Here is a 7014-nt window from a genome sequence, read left to right as displayed (position 1 = left end):
TCTAGTTTTTGGATCAATTGTGCAAATTATAGATAGCAATAGAGATGAATCATCAGCCCTTGGCTACACTCGGGAAGTCACAGCGCTGCCGCGGCAGCACTGTGAAGCACGAGTAGTCGCGCCGCCAGCGCTGCGAGAGCTCTCTTGCAGCACTGCGAGAGCTCCACCTCTCTGAGGGGAGTAGCTTGCAGTGCTGCGAGTGAGTGTGCAGCACTGCAGGCTCCGAGCACATTGGCGCTTTACAGCGCTGCGCTTGGGGTGGGGGGGCGTTTTCACACCCCTGAGCGCAGCAAGTTGCAGCGTTGTACAGCGCCAATGTAGCCAAGGCCTTAAAGGAGAGAGTACATAAGCAGTCAGATACTATGGTGATATGGACCATATATGTACATTGTAGATTTAAGGCATTGCATGCATTGGTGTGTTGGTGAGTAGGGCTGCATGCTGGCAGGCACAACACCTCTGAGAGCTCTGGGGAGAAGAAAAGAGTGCACACTGTGACAGCATCTGCTATATCTTTTAACAAGATTTAACCAGATTCAAAGAGGGATTAGACATTTATAAGGATAATAAAATACTCAGTTATAATTAGTGCTAAAAAGAGTTTTGGAAGGGATAACAAGCCTCATGCATCAGGGTTTAAGCCAATCTCTAACTAGGAGTTAGGACAAAGGTGGGCAAACTACAGCCCGCGGGACCCTCCTGCCCAGCCCCTGAACTGCTGGCCTGGGAAGCTAGCCCCCAGCCCCTCCCCTGCTGTTCCCCTTCCCCACAGCCTCAGCTCGCTCCACCGCTGGCACAATGCTTTGGGCAGCGGGGCTGCAAGCTCCTGGGGCAGCGCAGCTGCAGAGCCCGGCCTGACCCGGTGCTCTGTGCTGTGTGGTGGCGTGGCTGGCTCTGGGCGGCGCGGCTGTAGTGCTGGCAGCCACCGGTGCTCCAGGCAGCGCGGTAAGGGGGCGGAGGGGGGGGTTGTAAAGAGGGCAGGGGAGTTCAGGTGGGTGGTCAGGGGGGTGGATAAGGGCAGGGCAGTCAGAGAGCAGGGAACAGGGGGGTTGAATGGGGTCAGGGGTCCTGGGGGGGCAGTCTGGAAGGAGGGGGGTTGGATGAGGCAGTGGGGGGCAGTCAGGGGCAGGGGTTCCTGGGGCAGTCGGGGACAGGAAGAAGGGGTGGTTGGATGGGGCAGGGGTCCTGGGCGGGCTGTCAGGAATGAGAGGAGGTGTTGGATGGGGCGGCAGGGGGGCAGTCAGGGGACAGGGAGCAGAGTGGTGGTGGATGGGGCAGGAGTCCCAGGGGTGGGGGGCAGCAGGGAACAGGGGGGGTTGGATGGGGCAGGAGTCCTGGGGGGGGGGGGCACGCCCCCCTCCCCTAACCGGCCCTCCATACAATTTCTGAAATCTGATGCGGCCCTAAGGCCAAAATGTTTACCCACCCCTGGGCTAGGATGAGAGCTTCACAGAAGGCTGTTTATCCTACAACTGTTTACAGTGGGGTTGTGATGTTGCACTCCATATGCTTTATATGCTTATGAATGTGAATATGACATAACTGAAATATGCTATATGCAAAAGGTCTCTTGTAAGGTATCATTACAAAGCTTATAGTCTTCTGAGTGTGTTCATCCTATTTGTATGCATGTATCATTCTTGTATCTGAAACTAGAAATATGAAGTATAACTCTGAGGTCTTATTGTAATTATGCAAAGTGTGGACCATTAATGCTGGTTTAGAATCTTGATGACTCCCATTGACTAGGACAATTGGTTATGGATGGTTTATTTACCTGTAAGCCTTCCTGTGTACCTGTCTGCCAGCCAGTGGGTAATGAAGAATGAGGTCTTACAGTGACATGTGACCATGTCACCTGATAATGAAATCCATCTTAAATCTGGTACTTTTCCATTAAGGAGGAGGGGTGGGGACCCAGAGAGACAAAAGATTCCTGCCTTGTGCCAAAGGTATAAAAGAGGATGGAGTAGAACAAAGGGGGCTGCCAGTCATGAGAAAGCCCCTGCTTGCCACCTAAGATGTCTGCTGGAACTAATAAGGACTGTACCAGGGAAAGGATTGGGCCCAGACTAGGAAGCTTCTGTGAAAGAAGCTTATTGGAACATCTGAGGATGAGATTACCTGTAATCAGTTTCTTAATGTATTAGGCTTAGACTTGCATGTTTTTGTTTTATTTTGCTTGGTGACTTACTTTGTTCTGTCTGTTATTACTTGGAACCACTTAAAGGGATAGCTCAGTGGTTTGAGCATTGGCCTCCTAAACCCAGGGTTGTGAGTTCAATCCTTGAGGAGGCCACTTAGGGATCTGGGGCAAAATCAGTACTTGGTCCTGCTAGTGAAGGCAGGGGACTGGACTCAATGACCTTTCAAGGTCCCTTCCAGTTCTATGAGATACGTATATCTCCATATAAATCCTATTTTTTTACTTAATAAAATCACTTGTTTATTAATGAACCCAGAGTAAGTGATTAATACCTGGGGGAGCAAACAGCTGTGCATCTCTATCAGTGTTATACAAGGTAAACTCATAAATTGTCTGCCCTCTATAAGCCTTATAGAGAGTAAAATGGATTTATTTAGGGTTTGGATCTGATTGGGAGCTGGGTGTCGGGGTGCTGGAGGCAGGTAACCTGCTAAGCTGTTTTCAGTTAAGTCTGCAGCTTTGGGAACATGGCTCAGACCCAGAGTCTGTGTTGCAGCAGGCTAGCATGTCTGGCTTAACAAGGCAAGGTTATGGAGTCCCAAGCTGGTAGGGAAAACGGGCTCAGAGATAATTCCAGCATATCAGGTGCCAATCCCAACAGGGTCCCTGTGACCAAACCCATCACAGGGGTTCCTTGCATCTACCTCACAGGTGCATACTGGACTAGATGGGTCTGATCCAGTATGGCAGTTCTTATGTAAGGTGTAGCATGCTGGCACAAGGGAAGATAAGAGCACCCCTCCAGCCTCCCATGGGGTTTCTAAAGCCATCATTGGCATTAGAGTCCAAGTCCCTCCCTGCTGAAAGTGCAAGGACACTGATTGTGTATGGCCACTGCACAGACTTGAAGGTTGTGTGTGACCTCTTCTCCAATCTCTCTGCACACCCAGCAGAGGTAGGCACAATCTAACCCACAATAATTTGTTATTTAACTTGCTAGAAATGTGTATTAAAAGAATTAATCAGTACAGTTTTCTTTTTTAACTTCTCAGGAGTTGCAGAAGTGTGGGTTACAAGCACCAGTGTGGTTTCTGGATATTTGCTGTATATGTCTGTAATAGCAAATGTAGCTGCCCTGCTATCCAATGCTGACCCAACAGCAAATGCCTACAGGGACAAGGTATTTTTATAGTGAGAGATAAACCAACATGTTTTTATCCCACTTGATTTGTGGGAAAATCATGACCAGTGCCTGCTATAAAAGAGGTTACCTACTCTCATTCTCAGAGAAGCAGCCAAAGCAGGGACTGCTGCACTGGGGGGAGGGTGTAAAATGGGGCCCAGCTGGAGCCACCTCCTCCCATCAAGTCCTAGGAACCAGAGCTGTACAGGGGCACTAGGTACTCAGGTGTTGTCTCCTCTCCCCATGCCATACCTATGTAGGCACAGCACAGGTGGAACTGAGAATGAAATGCTTCTTCCCTACTTTAAAACATCCAGTATATCATGCACTAGATAAAAAAAGATTCAACTGAATAGCTTGGATCATGCTGCAGATGTTGAGTTCATGGCTCTGGTGGCACAAAGAGGACTGAAAGCTGCTCTAAAAGGGTAGCTGGGCTGGGTATTCCCCTGGCATAGAGAAGACCTCAAGTGACAAAGCCAGCATAGCCAACTCTACACCACCAACACCTCTCTCCAAAGCAATGCATTATAATTAGGTTTTTAAAATATATCTACTTAAATGTTTTACATTTCAAACTACCTGGATTTTTTCCCCTCTTCCTGGAGAGAGACACCACTAATGTGCTTTTACTGACCCTACCTCAGGGCCTCCTGCACAAGAGCCTGAGCCGGACCCTACTCCCTGTGGGTCCTTGTACAAGGGTTTGCTGGGGTTCAACCCTCTCCGGGACACCAGGGAGTCACGCTGGCTCACTACATACAGTTATTGTTCGGGGAATTAGTCTGTCCACAGGGGTATCCCTCGGCAGCCCTTGCAGTAACTGAAATAAACAGTGTAAGCCCAGGCCCGGGTCAGGGTGGGCAACAATGAGTCACGGGCTCAGACTCTCAGGCAGGGCTGAGCAGGAGCAGTACAATCAATAGTAGGCCCAGGCCCCAGGTCAGGGTAGGGCCATGCCAAGTCCAAGCTCAGGCAGGGCTGAGCAACAACAGTATAAACCAAAGGGAGCACAGGCCCTAGGTCAGGGCAAGGCAACCACAGTAGGCCCAAGCCTCCGAAGGCCTGTGAGAGGGGGAATCTGCCACCCACAAGTTGGGTGGCAGGGGGGACAGAGGTCCTCCCACTCCACTGCGTCCCAGCCCGGGGCCCTAGCAGCAGCAGACCCGCTGCTTAGTCACCGACATAGGCTCTGGCAGTGCTGCAGCCAGACTAGGGTCAGCGGCCCCTGGGCTACTTCCAGACTCCCCCTCAGGTAGTACCTGGGTCAGTGTGTTGTCCACTGGGGGGGGGGGGGGGTCCAGCATCATAGGTTCCTCTGGGAAGTGGGCAAGCAGCAGGCCCAGCACCTCCTCCAGGTAGAAAGTGCAGGGTAGGGTAGGGTAGGTCCAGCAACTCCTCCTGGTAGCAAGTGCAGGGCAGGCCGGGCAGGGCCAATCCTCACAGCTGCCTTGGGCCATGGAGTTTTCCCAGCCACAAGCTAAGCTCGATACATCTGGCCTCTCCAGCAGCTCAGGCCTCATTGAGCTGTGAGGGCAAGCCTTTATACTTCTGGCTCACCGCCTGACTCTCTGAGGGGCAGGCTTTGAGCTCCCTAGCTCCGCCCCACTCCAGTGGCTGGATAGGCTCTTCCCCCTCTGGGGTGGCGGGGAGCTACTCCACCTACCTGCATTAGGGCCCTGCCTTCTCTCTAGTCTCTCCCTCACTGAGTTCCCCATTACTCTGTTTGTATAATCTTTTCCTAACACTTTCACAGCTGGGATCACTAATTATCATTAAGTTGCCATATCGCCTCAGCTACGGGCTAGCTGCTAGATCACAGGCAAGATTAAGCCTGGTTTACATTAGAGGGCTAGCCAGCCTGTGAGACAGGTGTAAAACATTTGTTCCATTTGGTGAGAAAACTGCTTTTCGACCCTGGCGCCCGGGAAGAATTCCTCTTACTCTTTTTCTGATGGACGGACCCCACTGACTTTCCTTTACCAAGCAGAAACTAGGGACCAGCTGCTGGCTCTCTTTGCAAATGGACGCCATGAGGCTGAGCCACTAGGAGAGCCCCCCACCAAAAAGCAATGCCGTGACCCGGATTCAAACCGAGGTTGCTGCGGCCACGGCGCAGAGTATTAACCACTATACGATCACGGCCAGGCGTTTGCCCAGGCAGCAGCGGAGCGGAAAATGCTCAGCTCTGCGCTCTCGGTGCGGCCACCTACCTCACCGGCGGCCACAGGTATTTCTCACGACTCCCCATTACAGTCCCAGTTAAAATCGTGACCAAAGGAAAAAAGAGAGGAAGCCAATCCGATGCCTGTCCGTTTTTCTGTCTTCCTCCGCCCCTTGACCACGTGCCTCGCCGTTTGTCTGGGCCATTGTCCTCATGCCCTTGGCCGGCGTATTTCCCTTTGCGACTCTGAAACGTGCCCCCACGGGCAGGTCCCGAAGCTGGGCCCAGTGGCGGAAGGCCACGGAGAGGCTTTCGCTAGGGCAAGCAGGCGGGGGTGTCCTTGCGAGGTAATTGTCTCGCTGGAGGTGCACATCAGCCATGCGGGGTGTGAACGGAAGTGGCCCTAGAAGGAGAATGCAAGGCAGGTGCTGGGCAGGCCAGGCCTTTCTTCGTCCCCCCATTCAAAAGGGGGTCATCCTCCCCGTCGGGGAATCGAACCCCGGTCTCCCACGTGACAGGCGGAGATACTCGCCACTATACTAACGAGGAAAGGGGCGGGGCAAGGGCACACCGCTCCGAGAGACCAGCTAGGGTCAGCGGACACCATAGCATGAGCCCCAGCAGGCAACAAGACCCCCTGCCCTCTTCTGCTTCCTCAAGGCTATGGCTGCACCAACGGCCATGGCCCTCCTCACATGCCCTGGCCCACCAGGCCGCCTTTTAGGGGCTACACAGCTCCTCACACAACGCCGGCCGAGGATCTTGCCCTCCCCTACCAGCTGATCACCACCTTTCTCCTCTCAAAACCGGGTCTTTCGACCCTCCCCCTTCCACACTTCAGACTCACGCCCCTCAAACTCACCCCATCACAAACTCACCCATGGCCCCTTTGGCTTTCGAAGCGCCTCTGGAGGGCCGCAGCTTCCCAAGCATGCAGCTCCTTCCTTTCACCGCGCACTGGACGGACATTCGAAACACAGCCGTTTCCAGGAGGGAATATGCTGCTTTTCGACCCTGGCGCCCGGGAAGAATTCCTCTTACTCTTTTTCTGATGGACGGACCCCACTGACTTTCCTTTACCAAGCAGAAACTAGGGACCAGCTGCTGGCTCTCTTTGCAAATGGACGCCATCAGGCTGAGCCACTAGGAGAGCCCCCCACCAAAAAGCAATGCCGTGACCCGGATTCGAACCGAGGTTGCTGCGGCCACGGCGCAGAGTGCTAACCACTATACGATCACGGCCAGGCGTTTGCCCAGGCAGCAGCGGAGCGGAAAATGCTCAGCTCTGCGCTCTCGGGGCAGCCACCTACCTCACCGGCGGCCACAGGTATTTCTCACGTCTCCCCATTACAGTCCCAGTTAAAATCGTGACCAAAGGAAAAAAGAGAGACCACCTAGGGTCAGTGGACACCAGAGCATGGGCCCCACCAGAGGCCTGAGCCAAACTATCAACAAGGAAATTCCTCCTGTTATTGCTGAAAGTATGCCTTAGGTGAGAAAATGTTCAGTGTACATCCTTTG

At 53.0% G+C, this 7014-nt stretch overlaps 1 non-coding gene across 1 annotated transcript; it reads right to left on the bottom strand.

The window, feature by feature from the left end:
* Positions 1–5970: 5970 nt before the first annotated feature.
* On the bottom strand, positions 5971–6042 carry TRNAD-GUC (transfer RNA aspartic acid (anticodon GUC)). Its single transcript has one exon. It is a non-coding gene; the product is annotated as a tRNA-Asp (tRNA).
* Between the last annotated feature and the right edge of the window lie 972 nt (positions 6043–7014).

Source organism: Malaclemys terrapin, chromosome 1 (genome assembly GCF_027887155.1).
Source record: "Malaclemys terrapin pileata isolate rMalTer1 chromosome 1, rMalTer1.hap1, whole genome shotgun sequence".
Classification (NCBI taxonomy): Eukaryota; Metazoa; Chordata; order Testudines; family Emydidae; genus Malaclemys; species Malaclemys terrapin.
Note: the sequence above shows the minus strand (reverse complement) of the source record. Positions and strands in the feature narration are given on the sequence as shown.